This window comes from Copadichromis virginalis, linkage group LG15, assembly GCF_057382275.1.
Source record: "Copadichromis virginalis isolate Kocher_CV1m ecotype Utaka linkage group LG15, C_Virginalis_male_GT1.1, whole genome shotgun sequence".
Classification (NCBI taxonomy): domain Eukaryota; kingdom Metazoa; phylum Chordata; class Actinopteri; order Cichliformes; family Cichlidae; genus Copadichromis; species Copadichromis virginalis.
In genome coordinates this window covers 40,995,059-41,021,289 of record NC_140632.1, presented here as the reverse complement: position 1 = coordinate 41,021,289, position 26,231 = coordinate 40,995,059, and the positions used below count along the sequence as shown (strand labels likewise).

Genomic DNA, 26,231 nt, shown 5'->3' with positions numbered 1-26,231 from the left:
ATTTCTGCCTTGTCTCTACAGCCACTGTACCATTGTTGTGTTTACAGAAGGATCTCCTGTAAGTGATGTAAGGAAGCTTGGTTAATAGCACTGATCGTCCACCACCTCATATTAAATGTTGCGTTTGACATGACAGTCAGGCTCTGACATCCCTCTGCATATTAAAGGCTCCCTGAGGAGACACTGATGCTGATTTGTCTCCAAGTCCAATTAAACTGCAACGCTGTGCCTGCGGCATCTCTGCCACATGTCAAGGGTTTAGGATGAGCCACGGCCTGTTTGTCACTGTTTCCTCTTGTACATCACAGCATCACAATTTTCCAGAGGGTTAATACAGCCGATTGTCAGAATAACAAATACCCAACCTATCAATACTGATTTTGTTTTTAAAGATACTTTGCACGCAGGAAACCCCATTTTACCATTCGTAACTTGTTGTTTTTGGGCTAATTGGTTAGCTCATGTAAGATTACTATAAGCACCAGAGGCTTTGTGAGGGTGTGGCTTGACTAGGGATGGGTATCGTTTAGGTTTTATCCGATACCGGTGCCAAACCGGTACTTTTGAAACGGTGCCGGTGCTCAAACGGTGCTCAAACGGTGCTTAAAGAATGGAGAACACAAAATTGGTTCAAAAACCTCTCATGTTCAGCTGTTTTTTTGTAAAAAGATAACAATGTTAGCCTTTTCTGCAGCTATGGGGCATATATGATATCACTCTTGGCTGGAAGCAGTGCTTAAACAATGGAAAAAACACAAACTTTGTCCAAAAACCTCTCATGTTTAGCTGTTTTCCACTTTTTCTTTGGTCATTTTAGCCTTTTTGGCCAGGGTGAAGGGAGCATCTGCCATCAAACAAGAAGACAGCCGCATGTAGCTATGATGATGTTTGCTAGTTCACCTTACATGCATTAATGTAATAACGTGGTTAGCCTACTCAACGTAATTTACACACGAACAACATTAAGCTACTCACGCAGAGAAGAACGGCTGCTGCTGCATCATCATCCTCATCATTCCTGCTACACTGGCAGGGCTAGGGGCCAGGACTCTATTCTTCGGGGTTTTGGGGGATGTTGCTCCGGGTCCGATAACAGGCACCACACCCGCAGTAGATGTGCTCGGTGTGAGGTCTCGCAGCAAGCTATCAAATACGGCGCATTTCTCGGCTTTTAAAAAAAACCCCCTATGCGTCGCCAGGTGTTTCATCAGATTCGAGGTGTTACCTCCTTTGACAGTATCACAGTATCAGCTTAAAGCACTTGTTGCTGCTGAGTTTGCATCTTTTGCTGTGAAGTACAGCCAGACTTTTGACTGCTTCGCCTTGGGCATTTTTAATCTGTAGCTCTGCTCTAAAAGAACCTACGTACCTGGACCCGCCTACTGTCCTCGGAAACGTGGCACCGGACACCGGTACCCATCCCTAGGCTTGACACACTGATGCACAGAGCTAAAGCAGTCATTATGGGCCTGCCAATGCCAGGCTGAATTGGGCACCTTTTAAGTGATGATATAGTCACATGCTGCCTTCCTCTCAGTTACTTTTCTGACTTATGTGGAAGAAGAAAAAGTGGGAAAATATTTTTAATTATTCTTCAAAAATATAGGTGTCACATGGATCAGGATTTTGTTTTGTCTTGCAAAAAGCATCCAGAGGCCGAGTGGGCAGTAGCAGACACTAGACTATCCACTGAGTTCCAGTACAATATTCACTAAGGGGGAGTCCTTACGTTGGGTGAGTGCTCAGTTTTTGTATATGTGAGCATGAGGGTGGGAATGCACGTTTGTGTCTGTGTGTGCCTGTTTGTCTGTGTCTATATGTCAGGTCGGGTCTTAGACTCCACCTCTCTGGGAACTCCCAGGCCCTCCAAAGTGTGGAGGCCTATCTCCCCTCACCACACTGCCTGCCGGTAACTGATGCTGCCTCACAGGCCTAAACAAAGCTGTCAACAGGTTTCATGTTTCTCTCCAGATGTGCCCACGCACAGCATATTAGTATGTGAAGAATAAGACACACCTTATTGACCATGGATTTTGCACATTTCATATCCAGATCACATGTGGAACCAGGTGGAATTAGGGCCTACATCTAGCACTGAAGCAGATCAATGAATAAATACCAATAATAAAAATCAGACAAAAGTTGAAGTGCATCTGAATGCTGGCTGACAATCCCTCTGGAAAAGCAAATATTTTCAGATTTTAAGGACGGCCTCCATAGCAACGGGCCAGCGAGCCAGCAGGTAGCAGTGACTGAACTTTAGAGTCAGAAAAATAAGAAAAGGTCATCAAAAGATTTCAACAATGGAAGATCATTTGCTTTTAAAAGATGCACAGCTGCAACATTACCCTATGCAAAGACATCGAACGAGATCATTAAGTGTGTATGTATATAAGATCAAAAGATCAAACTATCAAGCTCCTTCTTCCACATGCAGTTGTAGAGTTAAAAAATGAAGTCTTCTATCTGCATATACATAACTCCCGTCTATCTGTGGTAACCTTTCAAAACCACTGGTCAAGCTGTATTTTGGCCACATATACTTGATCTGCTAGAGATTTGTATTGGATCGAGCTTCTTAGTGCAATATCAATCTTTTAGTTTTTCTATGCTCAAAAAGCTTTGGCTTCATCTCGTCTATTTTCAAAGTGTTACTCTTCTTTCACATTTTTTCATATAAGAATACTTGGACATATTTTTCATGTTGGGTCGAGATGTTGCCAAGATATTCTCCAGGATGTCTTCTAAGTGGCTCTTTTCTGTGTGGAGGTGTAGTAGTTGTAATCTCCTGCTTTCTTTCAAGCTTTTCTTTTGCTTCCTCTTCACGGTGAACGACCACTGTCACTTCCTTTTCTGTTCAGGTTTTCAACTGGTCAGCATTCTGGCATCATCAACATAAGACAGTGAAAGAGCATCTGCTCAGGTACAGCTGCACAGTTGTACCATGCACAACCATGCCACAGATGCAGCTGTGCCATCCAAGGCTGCAGTCATAAGCACAGCCACAATTTGTCTTATGAGGGGAGAACAGGAGAACCGACTTCTCTAGCTTTCTTTGGAAAATTCAGTGGTACATGCATCTGCCTGACAGCCACAGTTTTGGGTGCACTGCCGCTGTGTCATAATACAGCTCAGTGCCTCTGTGTGGGATGCAGGGAATGAAAACAGTTGTTGGGGGGCCGAGTATTGTTTTGTTTGCTGGAAAACTCGTTGACAATCAATACAAATAAAATGAGGAAAATTGATTTTGCAATAATGCAACTGAGTTTAACTTGCTGGTTTTAATTGGAACTGAAGTCATTTAGCTAAACCTTTATTGTATATGATATCAATAATTAGTCATTTTACAGTAGTTAGCCTCAGTCATAAGAGTTTGGAAATCTGCACTTCCAGTATTTGTAGACGCTTGCAGACAAAACAGCTGGTCCACTGAGGCAGAGCATGAACTCTGGTGGGGAGTGAGTGGGCCTATTCACATGCCACTGCACTGATAGTGAATTGAAAATGTGGTTTCAGGTGATGAGGAACTGTGGGAACACAGGTGGCATTACCAGACAGGAACTGAAATTACAGGAGAGTTAATACAAGAAGACAACGTGACTGTGACCAATGTAATAATAATTATAATGCTAAGAATGTCTTTACTGGCAAGTACAGAGGGTAAAACTCTCTCATGACCTCACTAACTAATAACATCAACTTTTCTAACTTGCTTTCTTTTTATCTTTTTCCTTTATCATCTGTTGGCTGCCCCAAACCAAAGACCACATTCAGTAAACCCCTTCAAGCACATAAGTCCATCCTCAATTCTCTTTTCCTTCAATTAGTGACACGTCAGTTTGGATGCTCCTTTCTTGGCTCACGGTTTTAACCTTCTTTGACCCTTTTGTTCCAAACTGGGTTCACTGTTGACTTCACAACCCTGGATTTTGCCCTGTACCTCACATCTGTGTCTGACCATGAAAGTGAGTCACCGGAGATCAGCTGTGATTACTGCCAGCAGCCCATCCAGTTTAATTAATCCATTACAGCCAGGTTTAGGCATACTGCACCCAAGCTATTGGTATACATTTGATTTCAATGTGAGTCTGAGAGCAGGCCTTAAAAGCATATTCTCACTGACATTGCATGAATAAGTGAGGGTTTTCAGCAACATTAGCTCTTAGAATCCTAAATAGCTCAGAGACTCGTTCATACGTCCACAGCAATAACAGAAGATGGCGAGGTTTCTATCTGTTGACATCTATTTGAAATTCTGGTTATTTCTACCTCATTGGCTGCAAATCTGCAGCCAGTCTGTCTGTTGGCCTCATCTCTGCATCTCACCACTGTTCTTCAGGTGTGGTTACTGTGAAGCATTTTAATGGATGTGACTGATGATACGTCTCGATGTGTGATCAAGACAGACAGAGACGTTTCTGCTTCAGTTTCACTGAGTGAAAGTTTAGTATTTCAGTAGTTTGTTACTAATTAGCAGATATACGACATGTATGTGTTTGTGTGTTGCGCCTGTACAGCTCATGTATACTTGCATACAAAGCTAGCTAGCATTAGCTAATAAGTTCGACTTCTATCTTCTAATCCAAATAAGTCCTGGGATCGGTTATTGTTGATGTTGGGATTCTTGTGTAATGTTATTCTCATGCAGCATCTAACCAATAACAACCATGTATAAGCTGACAGGAGGAAAAGCACTGCTCAGTAGTTTAGCATTATAAGCAATGTGTGAAAAGGGTTTAAGCACGTTGCCCAATGAGACTGGATAAGATCTGCTGTATTAATAAAATATTGTCAGGAAGCGCTGTGTGGCAGGCAGGAGTAGGACCCAACATGCAGACGCTCAGACTCAAGGGATGAACTCAAAATCACAGCTTTATTGGCTGGCAGGGAAAAAGCATACAAACTAAACTAAACTGGAAAAATCACAAACTAAAACTCGCAGGGAGACGCAGGGAGACGCACACAGCAAGAGGGACGACACAACACTGACTCAGAGAAACACAGGGTTTAAATACACTGGGAAGTAACGAGGGGAATGAGACACAGGAGGAGGGCACAGCTGGGAGAAATCAGAACTGACGAGACAAGGAAGCAAAGCAGGACACATTCACATAAGACACGGACCTTCAAAGTAAAACAGGAAGTATCACACAGAGACGCAAACTTGACACGGTGGAGACAGCAACTAAGAAACACAGAGACATAAACCATAAGGCAGAGGACTCTAAGAAGAGGGTCGCAGATGCCAACAGACTTAATAAACTGATCCGTAAGGCCAGCAATGTTGTGGGGATGGAGCTGGACTCCCTCAAGGTGGTGTCGGAGAGGCGGATGCTGTCCAAGATAAAGACAATGTTGGATAACACCTCCCACCCACTCCATGACATGTTGGTCAGTCACAGGAGCTCGTTCAGTGAGAGACTGAGATTACCGAAAAGCACCACTGAACGACACAGGAAATCATTCCTGCCTGTGGCCATCTCCCTGTACAACGCATCCACTTAACACACTGTTTGCTGCTACAGCTACACATGTTTCTTTTCCAAATATTTATTTATAAGTGACTTATGTAAGTATGTATGTATATATATGTATATATTGTACTATTCTTAGTTAGCGTATTGTCTGTCTTGTCTTAATGTTGGTTTAAAATGGAGCACTGTAACAAAAAATAATTTCCCCCAGGGATCAATAAAGTATTCTGATTCTGATTCTGATTCTGAACCGAGAGACACAGAGGGAAACACTCAGCATGGAACACAAGAAACTAGACTCGAGGGAGAAACAAAAGACCAACCATGAGAACATAATTCACAATGCAGAGGGACAGAAAACACAAGAAACTCAAAACATGTGACGACACAGACCAAGAAACACGGACGGGACACAGAACAGAGGGGACACAGAGAAACATGAGGGGCGAGGGATCAAAACTAGGAACCACAGAATAAATCCCTCAAGTACAAAATACAAAAATCACAAAGAACTAAAGTCGCTGTCTGAGGCCAAGAAAAGAGCATCAGTATCAAAACTCTGTCAATAGGGCAAAAGTGAATGTAATGAATTATAATCAAGCATTTCAATTAAGTAAAAGATGGTTTTTAGTTGCTAGTGGGGTTTAAAGATCTGAGAGCAAGTGAAGATCAAATACAAAAGCAGAACATTCAAACGGAGCTCTGTGCTAATTTCATAGTCATCAAGTACAATTATGCACTGTGTTTCAGGATTAATATTTATATTAGGTTAGTGTTCCCTCTTAAGTCCTCAACGTTTCATGATCCTTGTTATGATGTGGACTCCTGTATGTTAGACTCGTCTGGACTCTTCCTACCAACCGAATAAAACGTTTGCTTTTTCTAATTGAGACTTTTTGCATTTGGTTCTTTCTTTCTTCAGTAGATAGCAGCCTTACTTTACTCCTGCTTTCTTCACATTATTATTGGTTTATTTCTCAGTAGTAGCTTAAATAGTTCTTCCTTTGCACATCATGGTTGTTGATGCCGGTGGGTTAGTCTGCTGGGAATTTTGTCTTTTACAGCTGCAGGATGTAAGTCTCTGTCTTTGAGATATATGAAAGTGTCTTAAATCAAAACAACGAAAACATATAACAACAAATAAATAGCTTTTTGTGCATAACCACGATTATATATTCATGCCTTCGACTGCAGCTGCTGTCCTGCTGTGACCTCCCACATTGTAACTAATGGCTTCCCCACATTGTACTTTGCAGAGCTCCTTCTTATCGGCCACCATTCTCTTTCCCCTCCCTGGTTCATATTGAGTTTTTACAGCTTATATTATCACAAGAGCAATTCCTCTGGCGGATATGAATCATGACCATATGTCCAGTACATGATGTGCTTGTATAGTCAGCTGTGAGCTGAATAAGGGGAGGCCTAGCAGGGTGCTGGCGCTGTTTTTCTGGGAGCGTGACGTCCCCGATGGCAGGAGGTTTGGCTTCTGGCTTGACGGCAGCCTGGCCAAGGCTCTGAGGGGATGTGACCCACAGAGCCTGGCAGAGTCCACGGCCCCAACAATCTGCTGCTTCCCTGGACACTGGTGGGCAGGGTTGGGGTGGGTGGAGCAACACCCTGCATGTTGTAACAGCATCAGGGAAATAATGATGCCAAAAAAAACAAAAAACAAAGAAGTTCATTAATGTCAAAGTGACTCTAAGTGGGTAAAAAGGCGTTTTTTCTCTCCACGCCAAACCCTCTGTTCATTTAACATAAAAAAAGCATCACAACCAATAAACGAGCTTAAAGAGGCCAAAAGGCTCGATAGTCTTGAACTGTTGTGTTTATTTGTCAGTAAAAGAAACACTTTCTACTGTGAAAATGGATTACACTATAGGTCATATTTGAACTGAGATCAAGTTAGTACCACTCCCAGTGCAGCGTCCAGAAGGTAACAAGTATCTCCAATTGACAAAAACACAGCGGAGCTAATGTATTATAACCCTAATCAAGTGGAAACAAACAAATCCAGCCATATTTATAATTGCTTAGAATATAATTTTGGATAAAATAACACAAGCTAGCATTCATTTTAAACAACAGTGGTAATTAATGTCACCGGTCCAAATGGCAAGGGGTGAAGTGCAGGTACAGGGCCGGGCGAGAGCCTGCAAACACAAATGAAGTCAAATATGGAGGAAGGAGTGCTGAAACCTGCAGCTATGACACAGATATTTGATATATTATTAATAGAAACATTGCAAGTTTGATCACTGGTATCCACTTTTGGTTCTGTTAGACCCAGTTAGACACGTTTCTCTGACTTCAACTGATTAATTATCTCATTTTATAGCGCAGAATATCTCAAAGAACGGATCAAACACAACAACTCAAACTGTTTGATGTGCTTTTCACTCAGGCCTTTTACATAGTGTCATTCCACATTTGTGATGTGAAATCTGAGAGTACGGGGGCTAAATAGCTCAGATTAGATACACTATGCTATCTGGCAATCAGCAGTGAAATACAAAAGTCCAAGCTCCAGTCCTGTTTGAGCCACAATATGTTTTGTGCACGTTGGTATGACGGGAGCAAAGGCAGCTGAATCACATGTAAGTTGCAGGTCAAAGATCACACACAAACAAAAACATGATCTTACAGGAACAAATAATAATCTTGATAAAATCATCTGTGTTCCTCACACCTTCAGATGAGCGTAGCCTCCTGAGACTTGACCTATTTGTGTCCTACAGTGGACATTTTATTCAGCTGTGTTTGAGTCACCCGATCAAGTCCTACAGTCCTCTTCAGAAAACATTCGGGGCTTTGCAGTGATGTGCATCTTTTCAGTTAGGCCAGCATACAAACAGCCACATTTTATGCAAAGGGGAGAAGGAAGCGAAATATTATTTCTCTATTGCCGTTTTTACCATGATAATTATATTGTTTATTAACATGTCGATAAAACTATTTTACATCTGAAAACAATTAAATTATTTCTATTTTGAAGCACTCCTTTTATGAACGTCACCTCAGTGGACAATTTTTATAGATTTAACGACTCAACATTGGTGGAGAAAAAAGTGAAGCAAAGAGGAATTTATTCTGAGTAGTAGAGGGAGAATCTGATCTGGAGCTGTTAGATGAGGAAAAGGATGGGAATGAGTATTAGCCTGGGATTGGAGGAGATGGTGAAGAAGAAGTAATTGAAGGAGGGGAAGAAGATGCGGGAGTATCTGATGAGGAGACAGGCTCAGAGCCAGAAAGGTAAGAGGAACATCGTCCTGCTCTGTGGGCCGGGTTTGATTATCACGTTAGAAATATTGAGTATTTTAGCATTTATTTGTTTTTTCTTTTCCATTCGTCTTAATAGATTGACACTTTGTTTCACGTCAGTGTCGTGAGATTCAGTCTCTTACACTTTGCTTCAGCCTAAAGGACTGTATGGAGGACTGTATGGAGGACTGGATGAAGGACTGTATGGAGGACTGTATGGAGGACTGTATGGAGGACTGTATGGAGGACTGGATGAAGGACTGTATGGAGGACTGTATGGAGGACTGTATGGAGGACTGGATGGAGGACTGGATGAAGGACTGTATGGAGGACTGTATGGAGGATTGTATGAAGGACTGTATGGAGGACTGTATGAAGGACTGTATGAAGGACTGTATGGAGGACTGTATGGAGGACTGTATGGAGGACTGGATGAAGGACTGTATGGAGGACTGTATGGAGGACTGTATGAAGGACTGTATGGAGGACTGTATGGAGGACTGCATGGAGGACTGGATGAAGGACTGTATGGAGGACTGTATGAAGGACTGTATGGAGGACTGTATGAAGGACTGTATGAAGGACTGTATGGAGGACTGTATGGAGGACTGTATGGAGGACTGTATGAAGGACTGTATGGAGGACTGTATGAAGGACTGTATGGAGGACTGTATGGAGGACTGTATGGAGGACTGCATGAAGGACTGTATGGAGGACTGTATGGAGGACTGTATGGAGGACTGCATGGAGGACTGTATGGAGGACTGTATGGAGGACTGTATGGAGGACTGCATGAAGGACTGTATGGAGGACTATATGGAGGACTGTATGGAGGACTGCATGAAGGACTGTATGGAGGACTGTATGGAGGACTGTATGGAGGACTGCATGAAGGACTGCATGGAGGACTGTATGGAGGACTGTATGGAGGACTGTATGGAGGACTGCATGGAGGACTGCATGGAGGACTGTATGAAGGACTGTATGGAGGACTGTATGGAGGACTGCATGGAGGACTGTATGGAGGACTGTATGAAGGACTGTATGGAGGACTGCATGGAGGACTGTATGAAGGACTGTATGGAGGACTGCATGGAGGACTGCATGGAGGACTGTATGGAGGACTGTATGGAGGACTGTATGGAGGACTGCATGGAGGACTGTATGAAGGACTGTATGGAGGACTGTATGGAGGACTGTATGAAGGACTGTATGGAGGACTGCATGGAGGACTGTATGGAGGACTGTATGGAGGACTGCATGGAGGACTGTATGGAGGACTGTATGAAGGACTGTATGGAGGACTGCATGGAGGACTGCATGGAGGACTGTATGGAGGACTGTATGGAGGACTGTATGGAGGACTGTATGAAGGACTGTATGGAGGACTGTATGGAGGACTGCATGGAGGACTGTATGGAGGACTGTATGAAGGACTGTATGGAGGACTGCATGGAGGACTGTATGAAGGACTGTATGGAGGACTGCATGGAGGACTGCATGGAGGACTGTATGGAGGACTGTATGGAGGACTGTATGGAGGACTGCATGGAGGACTGTATGGAGGACTGTATGGAGGACTGTATGAAGGACTGTATGGAGGACTGCATGGAGGACTGTATGGAGGACTGTATGGAGGACTGTATGAAGGACTGTATGGAGGACTGTATGGAGGACTGCATGGAGGACTGTATGAAGGACTGTATGGAGGACTGTATGGAGGACTGTATGGAGGACTGCATGGAGGACTGTATGGAGGACTGTATGGAGGACTGCATGGAGGACTGTATGGAGGACTGTATGGAGGACTGTATGGAGGACTGTATGAAGGACTGTATGGAGGACTGTATGGAGGACTGCATGGAGGACTGTATGGAAAGCAAACTACAGCTCAGATTCTCTCCAAAACGTTTTGGCCGTGTGCTTCTGAAGTTCTACCAATTGTGTTGTGGCATAATGAAACATCATTGGGTGAGCACTAGTTTAAAGTGGATCTCTGCATCTTAACGTTATTAGAGAAGCATTTGAATATCCATGTGCTCAAGATAATTAACTGTTCCTACAATTTAATTATCTTGTATGCACAAGATGTGGTGAAACACATTATTGTCCTGCTCCACCTCACATGGTTACAGTGCATGAACCAGTACGGACTCTCAGCTCCATCATGAGCTTTCTCATTTCAAAATGAAGGACATTAAGCTTCAGACAGACTTTTATGGCCTCAGGTGCTGGAACAGTCTAAGCTGGAGGACACGAGAGCAGCTGGAAATGTTTAAAAGAGTTAAAAGAGGGCTAGAGACTAGTTGGCAACACCTCTGGTAGGGCTGCTAGCAGATTGCTGCAGTGTCCTGTGTTTTGCATGAGACTCCAACTTCTCTGCGACACTTACTAACTAGTTACTGAGCAACAGTGAAACCTGAAAAAGTAGAAATCGTTCTTGCAGAAAGACCGGAGCCCACGCTCAGTGTTCACAGAGTGTCTCTTTATTTCTGGTTACTTTATTACTGGGCGTGCTCACACACGCTGCTCTTCCCCGACGTTGCTCATCAGTGCCATCACCATCACCTGTCCACTCACCTGCCTGGCACCGCCTTCAGCTCACTGCACCACCCTCCCCTACAGCTGAGTCAGGGGCCACACCTCTCCCACAGTTCAAAAACAAAGTTGCACGTTTTACTTCCACATATGGTTTGTGTCCCACGTTTCCCAGTTTCACTGCTGCTCCACAAGTAGTTGGGGAAAGTTTGCGTCTGCCATGCAAACTGTGGACAACTGTTGCAACTTACTTGCAACCAAAGCAATTGAAAGGAGTTTTTAGTGTAGCATTATACATCTCTTTGGGACCAATTTTATATAAGACTGTTAGCAACCTCCAACAACCACTCGCCAACCAGTAAGGGAATATACATTTTCCATAAGGACGTGGTTGTCAGGGGAACGCAAACTGGTATCTGTATCTGCATGACTGGGAGTTTAGCAGCTGATTCCACAGTGATTCTAGCAACAGCCGCCTGCCAACTGGATGGGCACTAAACTTTTCCTAAGTGACCTGTGGTTGCGAGCAGTCTTATCTCTAGGACTGTGTGACTGGGGCCTTGCTAAAGCACCAAAGCTAATGTCCTGTTTTAAAGAAAGCGATCTAGAGCCACACCAAAGATTAATGTTTTGTTCTACTGTGCGGGGCCTCCCTCCCACTGAGTTACATGAAACCCAGTTGGTTTTGCATAATCCTGCTGACAGTTAAATAGCACTACAAACCGTAGGAGGGCGGTTGAAGAACACATCCTCCACTGAGGTTAATGCCCTTACTTTATATTTTAGGTAAAGTGATTTGGATCTAAATTTGATGAGTTCCTCTTCTGTTCGTGCATCAGCTCTCCACCAAGACTCATGAAATCCAGCTTTGAAGCACTGTAAGCATGTCTTTGTGCTGGCAGCAGAACAAAGAGAAGTTCTAGTGTGAAATTTTAGATGCAAGTTTTAGAAGCTTCAGCGATTTCTTAAATTTAGTTCCTTGAACAGCAATATTTAAAGATACAGTAAAAATACACCCACACTCAGAAGACACATTTAGATGTTGTATGCACTAGTACAGCCTCCAGTAAACTTACGGTACACTGTCTTTTTCTCATTTTCTCATATATGCACAAACACACACACGCATTCCCAGTGTGTATTAGCTGAGGCTGGGCTGCAGCAGTGTAATGACTGCAGCCACCAGCCTTTGACTGGAAGCTTGCTCGATGACTCTCCAGCTCGGGTGTTTTCAGCTGCCCGTCTCTTCTCAAGTTTCAGTCAACAAAATCAGCCGTTTGAACTTCTTCCCCCTCAAAACAGCGAACAATCGCAGCGAAGAAAACTTGATCTAATTTGGTAGGTTGCTCGTTCCACAACATGAAAAGCACATGATGTTGAACTGACTCTGACCTCAGTGAGATAATTTTTCAAGGGCAGCCTGATCCTCGTTTGTGTGGGAACAAATTATTATTAAGTTCAGCCAGGCTTGGCTGCACATCAAAGGCTGCATTTACAGTGCGAGTCATTATGATCTGTCTAAAAATTGCTGCTGGTATCAAATGTTTTGGACGGGTGTTGATATACAGATGTGAGTGTTTGGTTCATGAACCCTACAAAACTAATGAATCTGTGAGAGGTTTCCCTTGAAAATCATCATTTTTAAATACCTTTGAAACATATTTTAAAGAGAAATATTTAGCAGAGAATTACGACGTGTGTGTCTCATTTTAAACAGTCACCTCTCGGTCTCCTACTGGATGAAATGGTTTTCACCAACTAAAACTTTGTTCTCTGGCCCTGGAGGCCGCAAACGCCGACGCAGAGGGAGAAGATCTGGCGTTCTGGTTCGACTGAGACGGCGCACTTACAGACCACCGTTACCCAGTTTATTACTGGCTAATATGCAGTCTCTGGAGAACAAGCTGTGCGAGCTTCGGGCACGGATCTCATTCCAGCGAGAGATGCGGGACTGCTGCGTGATCTGCCTCACAGAAACCTGGCTATCGGACAAAGTACCGGACTCCGCAATACAACTGCCGGGGTTCTCTGTGCACCGCGCGGACAGGTCACAGGATCTTACTGGGAAAAGCAGAGGCGGTGGTGTGTGTTTCATGATCAACAACAGCTGGTGTGATTATGCGAACGTGCACCCGGTCAAATCCTTCTGCTCACCGGACCTGGAGTACCTGATGATTAAGTGCCGGCCATTCTGGCTACCGAGGGAATTTACAGCAGTGATTATTACGGCTGTTTACATTCCCCCACAAGCCGACACTGACCGAGCACTCAGGGAACTGTACAGCGCGATCAGCAGCGAGGAAACCGCACACCCAGAGGCAGCGTTTATCACAGCTGGAGACTTTAATAAGGGAAACCTGAAGAAAGTCTCACCAAAACTCCATCAACACATCCATTTTAACACGCGTGGAAACCGGCTACTCGACCACTGTTACACCTCTTTCCGGGATGCGTAAAAAGCCCTCCCCCGCGCCCCATTCGGCCAATCAGATCACTGCTCCATCCTGCTCCTGCCCGCCTACAGGCAGAAGCTGAAACAGGAAGCTCCAACCCGGAGGGCGGTGCACTGTTGGACGGACCAATCGGAGTCTGCGCTGCGGGACTGTTTTGATCACGCGGACTGGGAAATGTTTCACGTGGCTGCTAGGGACATTGATGAGTACACAGACTCAGTCTGTGGATTTATCAGGAAATGCGTGGAAGATGTCGTCCCATCCAGAACAGTCAAATCCTTCCCAAATCAAAAACCCTGGATTAACGGAGATGTTCGCGCGGCACTGGCGGCACGGAACACCGCCTTTGCCTCCGCGAACACATCGGACTACAAACACGCACATTACCAACTCCGGAAGACGATCAAAGCAGCCAAACGTGAGTACAGGGACAGGGTGGAGCAACAGTTTGACAACCCTCGGAGTATGTGGCAGGGACTAAACACGATCACAGACTTTAGAGGGAAAACCAGCACACAGCAGACCACGGCCTCTCTGTGTGAGGATCTAAACGTATTCTACGCTAGATTCGACACAGCAAACACCATGAGACTGGACAGTGTGCGCACCGCGGATGACGTCAGTGCGCACACTGTGTCTGAGGAGGATGTGCGGAAGTGCTTCAGGAAGGTGAACGCACGCAAAGCTACTGGTCCGGACGGGATTCCCGGCCGCGTCCTCAGGTCATGCGCGGCTCAGCTGGCTGGAGTGTTCACGCACATCTTCAACCTTTCCCTCTCTCTGTCTGTAGTCCCAGCCTGCTTCAAAATGGCCACCATCGTCCCTGTACCCAAATCCTCCACCATCTCCTCATTGAACGACTGGCGACCTGTAGCCCTGACCCCCATCGTGAGCAAATGCTTCGAGAAGCTGGTCAGGGACTTCATCTGCTCTGCACTACCCGACTCACTGGACCCTCTACAGTTTGCATACCGCCACAACAGGTCCACTGATGATGCCATAGCCCTGACACTACACACTGCCCTGTCACACCTGGAGAAGAGAGACACGTATGTGAGGATGCTGTTTGTAGATTACAGCTCAGCATTCAATACCATCGTTCCCTCGAAGCTGGACAGGAAACTGCAGGATCTAGGACTGAGCAGCTCCCTCTGCAGCTGGATCCTTAGCTTCCTGTCTGACAGACGCCAGGTGGTCAGACTGGGCAGCATCACCTCATCCCCCATCACACTGAACACTGGTGCTCCACAGGGGTGTGTACTGAGCCCTCTCCTGTACTCACTCTACACCTACGACTGCACAGCCACTAACAGCTCCAACATCATTGTGAAGTTTGCGGACGACACTACAGTGGTGGGTCTTATCACCAACGGTGATGAGACGGCTTACAGGGAGGAGGTCAGCGCCCTGACCCACTGGTGTCAAGACAACCATCTCACCCTCAACGTCGCAAAGACAAAGGAGTTGATAGTGGACTTCCGGAGGTGCAGAGAAGTACACACCCCCATCACCATCAACGGCGCTGCTGTGGAGAGAGTGAGCAGCTTCCGGTTCCTTGGAGTACATCCGGCTGAGGATCTTACGTGGTCAGTACACACAAACAAAACAGTGAAGAAGGCGCAGCAGCGCCTCTTCTTTCTCAGGAGACTGAAAAGATTCGGCATGAGCCCCCGCATCCTCAGGACCTTCTATCGCTGTGCCATTGAGAGCATCCTCACTGGATGCATCACCACCTGGTATGGCAACAGCACCGCTTACAACCACAAAGCTCTCCAGCGAGTAGTGCGGTGCTCTGAACGGATAATTGGAGGTGAGCTTCCCTCCCTCCAAGACATCTACAGGAAGCGCTGCCTGAGGAAAGCGGGGAGGATCATCAAGGACTCCAGTCACCCCAGCCATAAACTGTTCAGACTGCTTCCATCAGGAAGGAGGTTCTGCAGCATCCGGTCCCGTACCAGCAGACTGAGAGACAGCTTCTTCCATCAGGCCATCAGACTGCTGAACACGTCATAGACACCTCAGCTTCACTACTGGAACTTCAACATTATGCACTCCACACTGTATATAAATGCCACTTGTTCTGCACATATTCAACTCTGTATATTTTATATATTTTATTATTATTATTATTATTATTATTATTATTATTATTATTATTATTTATTTATTTTTTTTACTATTTAATTTGTAAAAATGTGTATACACACACACACACACACACACACACACACACACACACACACACACACGTAGGAAAATATTTAGTATACACATCCAGAAATGCATACACTATTATATATTGTACATATATTTATTAGTTTCAGGTTGGCCATTCTTGTATTTTGCTCGTTTGTGTTGTTGTGTTTGCACATCTCTGTTGCTTGTGGGGCTCGCACACAAGAATTTCACTCGCATGTGCTGTGCCAGTGTGCCTGCACATGTGATGTGACAATAAAAGTGATTTGATTTGATTTGATTTGAAACTTACAGTTCACAGATTCAGCAAATTCAGCTCAGCTCCACATTTAGAGAAACAGATGGTGAAGCTGTAAACTTAATGATTGGTCCTAGAATATATTTCATTATGGAAGAAGTATTCAGGACAACGGTTTGCTAATCCTCTGTTTCTTAATGCAAAACTATCATTACCTGTGTGCTCATCATAGTAAAAACAGCCATTCACTGTGGAAATTACTGTATTGGGCGACCGTGGCTCAGGGGGTTGGGAAGCGTATCTGTAACCGGAAGGTCGCTGGTTCGATCCCCGGGCTCTCTGTCCTGGTCGTTGTGTCCTTGGGCAAGACACTTTACCCTACTTGCCTACTGGTGTTGGCCAGAGGGGACGATGGTGCGATATGGTGGCCTCGCTTCTGTCAGTCTGCCCCAGGGCAGCTGTGGCTACAACCGTAGCTGCCTCCACCAGTGTGTGAATGTGAGAGTGAATGAATAGTGGTATTGTAAAGCACTTTGGGTGCCTTGAAAAGCGCTATATAAATCCAATCCATTATTATTTGTTTTGATGTTTTTAACTTATTGATAAGGAGGCATAAATTCATAAAGAGTGGTTCACTGTAGTAGCTGCTCAATCGGAGAATCAGGTGCTTTAATAGATTTACTGCGGTAATCTAAGAGGCTGCTAGAAAATTAATGGAAGTGAAAATGAAAAAAGTTGATACATGAATTCATTTTTATGAAAGTCTTATGTTCATTTTATGTTATGGGGGAGGGAGGGGGCTTAAGCTAATATTCTGAGAAAAAAATGAGTTCATTATGAACAAGATCCTTTTGAATATTCTCTTGGATTAAAACTGTAAATTCATGAGAAATGAACTTCAATGAAACTGTTTTGTTGTCAAAGAATTCCATTTCTTCATTAGTTGAACAGCCACGTGGAACATTTAAGGTTTAGACTGAGCTACAAATGTGGCCAGGAGTTTATCCGACCCCCAGGCTCGGCTCTCGGGTGTTGTTTGCCACCTTGTTTCCTTTTTGTCTAATGAAATAAAATGCTGTGTCATCAGACACGGGTAAATGGTGTCTAGTATTATTTTTAAAAGTAAAGTAAATTCTGAGGAAGAAGAGAAAAACGAGCGAGTGCTGTTTTTTTTCTCGTTTGTCCGGCACAAGTGCCGTTCTTTAAAGAGCTGTGGTTGAGGTGCAACAACACGATGGAAGACATCCTTACATCATTTTTATTCTCCCAAACAGATCGATTCAGCAGCAGCGTCTCTTCTGGATGCTTCCATTGATGATTCGGATATATTCAGTAGCAAGGGGCTCTAATCTGACTCGGTCTATGTGGGGTGAGAAGGTTTTCTCTCCAGCTGAATCTCTGAAAATTTATGTTTTTAAATTTGTGAGTACTATTAACAGAGTTTTTTTTACTCTCTGAATTCAATCGAAGTTTAATTCTGAGTTTCTTCTCAGTTTTTGTAACAAATAGTTCATAATAGCTGTTTTAGTTGTTTTTATTTTTAGAAATTTGGCAAAATATTTAATTCCTTATCTACAACAGGAATCTGACCAGTATGCAAAAAAATAAAATAAAGCTACTACTTTAACTTCTACTTTTCCCGTGTTATTAGAATATCTGATTTTTCATTTCCTAAGTCTTGACAATCAATGGAAAAATCAGTCTGATACATATAAAAAAACTGTGGATATTTTTTTTCCAGAAAAGTAATTTAAGACGCTGTGTTGGAGACGTTGGTTCAAAGTGTCTTTATTCAAATAATCTTACTGAAGGAATCTGCGAGTATATTGATAAAGTGAGAAACATGATGGACTCAGTTACCTTCCATCAATTATGTTCCATACTTGTGCATCTTTATAAAAATGTAAGTCCAGCGTCACAGGTTTGTGGCCGAGGTCTAATGAGACCTGCAGTTTATAAAATGCAGCAACACAGACAAGGTCAGACCTGCTAATGATTTAATGTTCCTGTGAACCTCTGGCAAGACTAATTTGTTGCAATTTGGGTCTGGTTTCCCCATTAAAAAGCTGATAAAGGCTTGTAAATAATGAGCCAGTCATTGTCCTCTTTGTGCCCTTTAGTCCTGTTGCACCATTAATTAGCTGTTTGATACTCTGAGTCTTACCTTTAGTCCCTGTGTGCCTTTTTCGCTGTGGCTCGCTGTCCTGCTGGTTTGATGTAGGTTTTAATGAGACTCCAATGAGACTCTCAGCCTGCTTTCACAGCTGCGTCCACCAGCTGTACATGTGATGGAGCTGTTGGCTGAAATCTAATGGAGAATTTGAATCATCATTAATTGTTATTTTTTTGTATTTATGTTTGCTGTGCAAAATGTCTGCACACCTGAATGTGTGGCAGGAAAACAAAGAACCAAAACCCCTCTATCTGACCCTCTCATGTTAAATGAGGAACATCTAAACTTCTCATACTTGCATTTATGTAATAACATTAACAGCAACATTTACTCAAAGGTTTAAGGAGATTCCCAAAGCAGTGAGCTCATCTTGGCCCCGGTCAAAGTAATCCTAGACGCACTCGGGTATAAGATCACAGACGCAGGTAGAGGAAGCCCTCCGTAGAGAATAAGGCTGGAAGCCAAAATCCAGGAAGCCTGGAAGGATGTTAGCTGGTTAACTGAGGTGCACAAGGTCTCCATGAGAGACAGGCCCTGGGTGACAAACAGATGTCCATAACACTGAGACAAACAAAGCCACGAGGCTGAAGAGATAAACCAGAGAAGCAGAGGGCCTGTTCTCTGAAGATCCATCCAGGGTGTTCTCTCATCTACCGGGAATAACAGCACGAGGGCAGAGCCACTCAGAGCTGAAACTCAACAACACTGGAAAAACATCTGGGAGAAAAAGGTGTCACATACCACCAATGTCAAGCGGCTGGTGGACCTGAAAGCAGACGACAGCAAACAGAGCCAGGGGTGCCAGGTGCTGAAGGAACAGCTGGAGCAAATGTGGAAGGTCAAATTCAAAGTGGTCCTAATGGTAATAGGAGCATTAGACACTGTAACCCCCAAACTGGAAGAGTTTCTCCAGCAGATTCCAGGCCAACATCAGAGGTTGCTGCCCAGAAGACAGCAGCTAAGATCCTGGACAGAACCCTCAGACCCCCCCAGACCTTTAATAGAGGACCTGAGGGACACACACATTTTGTATATTTACAGGGAGGACAGGGATTATGCAGACGCTGCCCACTGTGAAACCTCTACTCTGATGAAACTGTTGTAGTATTTAACAAGTTTTACTTACCCAAGGGTGGAAGCTGAGATAAATAAAGGCTTTCTAGATATTAGAGATATTGTCACTCGAGCAATAAATAACTTTTACTTAATTTAATATTTTAGCTTATTTAAAATCCAAAACAAAACTGGTCAGAAGTGTAGACGTGAACAGTATAACACAAGTCAGTTAACTTTCAGGGAGATTAATCTGCATAGAAATGTGACTCTGAACTCTTTGTAGACGGTTTTGACTTTAAACTTCTAGACTTTGTGTTTTGGATTTGAATCTGCTGCCATGTTCAGATATTGATGATCTCGCTCATACTGTTGTACAGACAAACATATGTGCAAGGATTTCATTGGTCCAACTAAACTCTTCCTATGCATTTATAAATATGAAAATGCTGCTGCTCATAAATCTGATGAATGTCACACAGACCAAAACATTACAACTTAATGAATGTTAATAAATGTTCCAGTAGTAACCGAGCCAGCGTGTGAGCGCTCCTTCTAATTGCTTTTACAATGTTTCATGTTTAAAGTGTTCTATTCTCTCTTGTAATTTATACTATCTTTGTCTCATTAGTCTCAAATTGTTTCAATTGTGTGAATTGAAACTGTCATATTTTTGTCATTCTTCTGCAAAGCAATTTAAATTGGACTAACCTGAATGAATACAGGGGAATTTGGAGTGATACATTTACAAACAGACACACATGCTGCTGCTTTCTGATTGGCTCTGAGAGGACTTAATCAGCTGAATGTGAAGCAGTCTGAATGAGATGGGGAAGGAGCTGCTTTTAAAATGCAATATTAGAGCAGTGAGACACACGCTTGCTTTGTTTGTGTGCAGGTGTGGGGGAGGCACTTTCAATCCTTGCAGGATTTGTGGTTTCTTCTCTAAATGTATTCAGCAGGGGGAGAATTGGTCTCTGGATTTGAAGGTCTTAAGCTAGAAAGTCTTTCCTGCGGGGATGTTGCCACTGAAACACCTGTCTTTGGCTTTTTTCTTTGTGCTGAGATACACCAGCATTGTGCTCAAATCTCAAAATGTAAATTGTACAGGCAGAACTGCAGCGTATAATCCCTCTATGGATGCATTAATGTCCAAGTAAAATATTAGAAAGCAGTAATATTGTGTTTGCTATGAAGTTCCTGATAAAGGATTAGCCAACAGCTGTCACAGCGCTGAAATGTTGATTCTCAATACTTTATGCAGTGATGCCTTTCAAACAGTGGGACCAATATTAACTCCACAGCTTCAGGAGGTGAGGAGTTAAAAATATCTCTCAGCAAACATTTCTGGCACAACTTTGCCTTCTTCCAAGGTGCATGGAGAGGATGAGACGCTAACAACATGGAGATGTGATGGTTAATTTGACTTTTTTTTTGTTTCTTGTCCTTTATTCAAGCCCAGATGTGTTATGTATTACTATGACCCTGATGAAGGCCGAAACATGTTAGTCAGTTAATAAAATTGTTCCTCTTCACTTTTAAGTGTTGCTGGAGTTCCTGTGTTGTTAGTTTAAGATATTTCTGCCATGATTTGAATCTGGTAAAAAGATGGTTTGTAAGGTTGAAAGTCTGCTCTTGAACGTTGTTCATTTCACCTTTTGTAATTTTTGCAAAAGTTGTAATTAAGCTTTGACGGTTTGCATCATTTTTGACCGGCTGAAAACATTCAGAGATCTGCAAACATTTAATCTACATTTTCACCCTTTGTTCACTGTCCTTTGTTTCAAATAATGTTGTTACTCTTGGACTCTGTAGACAGACTCAACAGTAGCTTTTCATGACTCATAATAGGTTCACCACAGGCCATTTTAACTTCTGTCTCTTTATAGACTGAAAAGCCAGCTTCTTTCTCATTGGATAATTTTGAGCTGCGTGGCTGAGAAGACCATATACTTGCTGCCATATTTAATGACATCATACAGACACCAGTGTAAACAAACTGTCTGAAACTTAGCAGTATGAAGCTTCACTGATTCGTTGTTGGAACCTTTGCCCCTCCCTAATATGAGTATTTATCAAATAAATACACCTGCTCAGCTCCTCAGATTAGCTTTCGTCAGGCATTAAAACTTGTTAAACTGACAATGATTCAGACCCCTGGCTGAGATAAAATTAATAGTCTGGAAATCCTCTTTCATGGCTTAAACGCTTGTAACAAAAGTCCAAAAATAAAGCTTTTCAGAGTTAGCAAAGCCATCCAGTGGACTGGATTGGACCCTTGGGTGGGCCCATCCTGGCTCATGGGCCATATGTTTGACAATTTTGTCAAAAGACTCTATTGTGGCTTTTGAAAAAGGTATTATTGGTTTTGCATCAAGCTATGAAGTGCATCCCTAGTGTTTTCAGCAGGACTTTGAAGTAATCACTTCAAAGAAACATCACTTCATACATAAAGGAGATGCTGAGATTAGACGTGTCACTTCCTGCATGGAGTCTGCAGCTGCTATCAAGATGTTATCACATCAGGATTTATTAATGCCTTCTGATTATTGTATTCATTTACACCCGATGAGCGCTGTCATTATTTGGATTCTATCAGCAGTCAAATCTCCAAATACAAATCAGAACTTATTGTGCTATTCAAATGTCAAAGTCATAACATTACTGCTATATATGGAATCACCAGGTCAACAGTAGTTTTAGACTACGCAAACGTCAAATAGCTAATTATCACACAATTTACTGCATTTATTGAATATCACACCTAAGCTTTCCTTACAGCCTTTCCCAGGATGTGAAGTGTGTGGTGTGTTAGTGCAATTATGTAACAGTATCGCTCAATAATTAGAAGCCAGCTACCCACCACCCATCCACATTTTACATGTTTAAATAATTTAGGCACGTCTACTCCTGCACTTTATGTCAGTGTCCAAACGAGGGTGCTTGGTGAGGAGGAAAAAGAAGGAGGGGCAACCTAGCCTGGATTTAGGAGAGTTAATAAAGCTGTTTCCTGTTAAAGTTAAATCCAGGCAACATTAATATGTTACATCCAGTAACATATTAAGGAACAGAAGGATAAAAGAAATCCTTTTTGGTCAAAGCTGCTCGTGTTAACTTAAACAAACAAATGTGTTGACTTTGTAAATGAACAGCGGTGGACTTCGTGTGATTCTGTGTCAGCTTTCCTGGTGAATTTAAGGCAAAAAAAAGTTGGTTAGGCACAATTCTGTAAATATCTTCACAGACCTGTAAGAGAAGTTTGACACACAATCAAATCTAGCTGCACTACACGGTGCACACTGATAAAGCTGAGTTTAACATAAACAGCTGCAGATAAAGACAGAACCAGTTCTTTTTACTGGTTTACTACATCCGTATGACTCTCAGCTCTAGAGTTGTGGCATCTCGCTGGCCTGCAGGCATACACTGGATACTAACACTGTAATAAGATAGTCCCATTCACCCCACAGCATGCTAACATTAAAGACTGTCCTGTTCCTGTGGGTGTTTTGGTAAAATAAAAGTAATCGACTCGATGTTCTGTTCCTTCCAGGAGGGCACGAGGACAAAGAACTAAAGCTGGCCGAGGCGTCTCAGTATCAGCTGTATCAGTGATGTCAGGCAAACAAACGTAAGTAATAAACAGTCGTCCACCAACAGGAATCAGTCTTGTATGTTGCAGCCAAGATGTTACTGATGGAGAGAAAATAACTTTAGTGAAAATGTTGAATTATGGAAACAACAGCTCTTAGTCTGTAACACAAAGACTGATTGTGCTCAAACAGAAAGCCTCCAGTGCTGAATATTGATCAGATGGAGTCAGCAATTTGAAGGATTTGCTTCGGGCTTTGTTGCATATGATGGGTCCCCTTACTGCCAGCGTCTGACTGATTGAAGAATGAATCAGTCAGTCAAACAAAATAATCGATATGTTCAGTTTGTCCTTTATATTCATTAATACAGATTAGTTTCCCTAGACTTTTCTTTTTTCAACCACACGCACTTTTGTTTTGCTATTAAAACATAATCATATGGAAATTATCTGCTGTGCTTGTTAATATCATGGGCATAAGAAGATAAGATGACAGCACAGCAGAGTTTACCTCCAGCCAGCCTGCAGGTAAATCACTGCTGAATCTGTTGAATAATTTAAAACTCAACACTTGTAAATGAGTTTTGTCTTTTGGGAACAACAACCTAGTTCAACACGTGCTGCAAAAAAGAGCTGGGCATAGGCGTTGTGAAGTCGGCCACTACATTCGGACTTCTGAACCCATCACGACAGCGTTTTAGCGGTCGCTATTTGGGTCTGTTTGAGTCCGACGTGATCAGCTAACACTATCATTAATAAACTGTACAGATGCAAAGCAAAGACATGCTATATATCTGCTATTGGATTAAGACAAATGTGCTTCAACACACAGGAAGACGTAGTGTTTGGCATATCCAAAAGACACCATTAGCAACAATACAGTTGAGAGGACCAGTTCACTGACTTTAATTAACAGAGCCAAGGACTAGCACACAGCATTTAGCTAAAGCTCCCAGTGCACCCTGTTAATCAAAGCAGCAGTGCCCTTAACTCTCAGCCTTACTACTCTCCAAATGCAAATTACCTGCCGCTGTTATGGAGGTGTACATTACTCAGAGGCCAAAACAGCTTTTAAATGTAATCAGTTGGTCATTTTAAAATAGGAGTCTCGTGAGATTTCATCACTTTAGAGACACCCCCCCGAGACTTTGGGTTTGCTGCTGAACCTACCTGAGGACCTCACTACATCCCTACAGCACACAAATCACTTACTGGTGTTCTTCTGGTTGGTTTAAGTTAGCAGAAGTACAGCCCATTAATTTCTTCCATATTAGTGAAAACATTGACCGTGAGTTACAACAGAACTGCCTCCTGATGATTAGAAGTATTTGTACAATGCTGGCACAGTGTCCCAGTTGTATTGACTGAATTAATGACACACTTTAATGAAGCATTTTTTTAACCTTGGCTCTTTTTTCCATCTTTTGGGGTCTAAATAATTTATACTGACTAAATCAGAATCAGAATCAGAATCAGAATACTTTATTGATCCCTGGGGGAAATTATTTTTTGTTACAGTGCTCCATTTTAAACCAACATTAAGACAAGACAGACAATACGCTAACTAAGAATAGTACAATATATACATATATATACATACATACATACATAAGTCACTTATAAATAAATAGTTGGAAAAGAAACATGTGTAGTTGTAGCAGCAAACAGTGTGTTAAGTGGATGCGTTGTACAGGGAGATGGCCACAGGCAGGAAAGATTTCCTGTGTCGTTCAGTGGTGCTTTTCGGTAATCTCAGTCTCTCACTGAACGAGCTCCTGTGACTGACCAGCATGTCATGGAGTGGGTGGGAGGTGTTATCCAACATTGTCTTTATCTTGGACAGCATCCGCCTCTCCGACACCACCTTGAGGGAGTCCAGCTCCATCCCCACAACATTGCTGGCCTTACGGATCAGTTTATTAAGTCTGTTGGCATCTGCGACCCTCAGCCTGCTCCCCCAGCATGCAACAGCATAGAGGATCGCACTGGCCACAACAGACTCATAGAAAATCCTCAGCATTTTCTGGCAGATGTTGAAGGACCTCAGTCGCCTCAAAAAATAGAGACGACTCTGGCCCTTCCTGTAAAGTGCTGTGGTGTTTTTAGCCCAGTCCAGTTTATTGTCAATGTGAACTCCAAGGTATTTATAGTCCTCCACAATGTCAACACTGACCCCCTGGATTGAAACAGGGGTCAAGTGTTTCCTGGTCTTCCTGAAGTCCACGATCAGTTCCTTGGTCTTTGCCACGTTGAGCTGCAGATGATTCTGCTCACACCACGTGACAAAGGAGTCGACCACAGCCCGGTACTCTGTCTCATCATCCCTGCTGATGCATCCAACCACCGCAGAGTCATCAGAAAACTTCTGAAGATGGCAGGTCTCTGTGCAGTGGAGACCTGCCATCTTCAATGGCTGTGATTGGTCCAGTACTGAGTAAGAATGTAACCAGCAAACTGCAAAATGGCTTTAAAGTCCCACAGGGCAAATTCACATGTCAAAGTAAGAATGCTTGTTTTTGGGTCTGACAGGCTGAGGTTGTTGTTCTTGTGCAGACAGCAAGATGGAAAGGATCTCTGCAGACACACAAGTGTGTGACATGCTAGAGAAGTGTCGCTCTGAGATGTGGTGAGAGGTGTGGTGTTGTAGGAATACAGTCTGTCAAGATGAATATGAGACACAGTCCTCCAAGGAAAAGTGGAAAAACATTAAATAGTTAAAATATAGAATAATTTTAAACAAACAAAGAGAGATAAGACCGTCTTTTGGGGGTCGGGGAGTTGCGTTCTCTCTCAGTGCTGGATCAGTAGTTCACCTATTTTTATTTTGAAGATTGGAAAATCAGACTCACGGTTAAAAAAGCGTTATTGCCCTTTAGCAATGGATGGTTGTTTTGATGTAAATCAATCAACCACTGGGATGGAAAAATGAAGCCAACAACTGTGCAGTTCCTCAAATGGCCACTGAGTCAATTCCAATAGAGTCCTGAGTTGAAATGTGCTGTACGACTTTAAAGCATAAAAACATGTTTACAGGCGGGTACAAAGGCTGAGTCCTCACAGACAGGCGTCCCAGTCAAAGGGCTGTGCTAACTGCAATCACTGAAGTGTACTGGTCTGCTGTGTTTGTGTTGTTTTGACCAGTTGGACCAGTTTAATGGGATTATCTGATCAATAATAAAAACCCTGTTGTGTGTTACAGCTCAGCCAAGAAATTTGTTCTGTAGTTTTGGTGAGTAAAGTTTGCAACACAAATTCA

At 43.1% G+C, this 26,231-nt stretch overlaps 1 protein-coding gene across 3 annotated transcripts in view; it reads left to right on the top strand.

Annotated features, from left to right (window-relative positions):
• Window positions 1-26,231, top strand: part of ptprfa (protein tyrosine phosphatase receptor type Fa) — a 385,056-nt gene that overhangs the window by 21,993 nt on the left and 336,832 nt on the right. For all 3 annotated transcript variants that reach the window (XM_085433425.1, XM_085433427.1, XM_085433426.1), the window contains exon 2: window positions 22,937-23,014. The gene's annotated coding sequence lies outside the window, so the exon portion shown is untranslated. The remainder of the gene's footprint in view (window positions 1-22,936; window positions 23,015-26,231) is intronic.